We start from the raw sequence: 1,560 nt of genomic DNA on the forward strand, positions 1-1,560 counted from the left end.
GTGAGTTTCTGGTCATTTTTTGGGGAGATTTGGTTGAATTTCTGGTCATTTTTTGGGGAGATTTGGGTAAGTTTGAGGTCATTTTTTGAGGGAGATTTGTGTCAGTTTCTGGTCATTTTTTGGGGTGATTTGGGTGAGTTTGTGGTCAAATTTCAGGGAGATGTGGGTGACTTTTGAGGTCATTTCTTGGGGAGTTTTGGGTGAGTTTCTCGTCATTTTTGGGGGAAATTTGGGTGAGTTTCTGGTCATATTTTGGAGAGATTTGAGTGAGTTAGGGTTAGGGTTAGGGAAAATTGGGGTAAATTGGAAAAAATCTGAGAAAATCAGGAAAAATCTGGGACAATGAGGAAAAATCCTGGAAAATGTGGAAAAATGTTGGAAAATCTGGGAAAAATGAGGAAAAATCTGGGAAAATGGGGAGAAAATCTGGGAAAATGTGGAAAAATGTGGGAAAAAAAGGGGAAAATGTGGGAAAACTGGGTTAAACTGGGACAATGGGGAAGAAATGGGAAATTCTGGGAAAATGGGGAAAAATCTGGTAAAATGTGGAAAAAATGCGGGAAAATGTGGAAAAACTGGGTTAAACTGGGAGGAACTGGGAGAAACTGGGCCAGAGGAAAAGGGCCGTTGGCATGAAAATGTGAACCTGCCCTGACCCAGGACCCACAGGGGGGTAAACTAGGTTAAACTGGGACATACTGGGAGGCACTGGGGGGGAAACTGGGAGCTACTGGGACATACTGGGGGGCTCACTGGGGTTACTGGGATGGTCTCTGGGGTTACTGGGAGCTACTGCGGGGGTTAGTGGTGGGGGGGTTACTGAGGGTTGGGGAGAGACAGGGAGAGACCTCGAAGGTGGGGGAGGGGCAGATGGGTCCCTGAGGGTGGGGGAAGGGCAGGAGGTTCCTCCAGGGGTGGGGGAGGGGCATGGAGGAACCCCGAGGGTGGGGAAGGGACCCTGAGGGTTCCTGAGCGTGGGGGAGAGGGGCAGGAGAGGTCATTTTTTGAGGAGATTTGTGTGAGTTTTGGGTCATTTTTGGGGGCGATTTTAGTGACTTTTAAGTCACTTTTTTGGGGGGAGATTTGGGTGAGTTTCTGGTCATATTTTGGGGAGATTTGGGTGAGTTTTGGGTCATTTTTTGGGAGATTAGGTTGAATTTGTAGTAATTTTTTGGGAAGATTTGGGTGAGTTTTGCGTCATTTTTTGTTGAGATTTCTGTGAGTTTGTGGACATTTTTAGAGGAGATTTGTTTAAGTTTCTGGTCATTTTTTTGGGGAGATTTGCGTGAGTTTCGGGTCATCTGTGGAGAGATTTAGGTGTATTTGTGGTCATTTTTTGGGGAGATTTGGGTGAGTTTGTGGTCATTTCTTGGGGAGATTTCTGTGAGTTTGTGGTCATTTTATGGGGAGATTTGGGTGAGTTTGTGATCATTTTTTGGGGAGATTTGGTTGAATTTCTGGTCATATTTTTGAGAGATCTCAGTGAGTTTGTGGTCATTTTCTGGGGAGATTTGTGGGAGTTTTGGGAAATTTGGGGGGAGAAAATTTTGGGGAAATTTA

General features: G+C 45.3%; 1 long non-coding RNA gene across 1 annotated transcript; it reads left to right on the forward strand.

Annotated features, from left to right (window-relative positions):
* The first annotated feature begins 6 nt into the window (after positions 1–6).
* LOC113942472 lies at positions 7–1,126 on the forward strand. Its single transcript, XR_003525925.1, has 3 exons — positions 7–144; positions 179–266; positions 1,082–1,126. It is a non-coding gene; the product is annotated as an uncharacterized LOC113942472 (long non-coding RNA).
* The last annotated feature ends 434 nt before the right edge of the window (positions 1,127–1,560 follow it).

The sequence above is a fragment of the Corapipo altera genome, unplaced genomic scaffold, assembly GCF_003945725.1.
Source record: "Corapipo altera isolate COAL_440 unplaced genomic scaffold, ASM394572v1 57073, whole genome shotgun sequence".
Classification (NCBI taxonomy): domain Eukaryota; kingdom Metazoa; phylum Chordata; class Aves; order Passeriformes; family Pipridae; genus Corapipo; species Corapipo altera.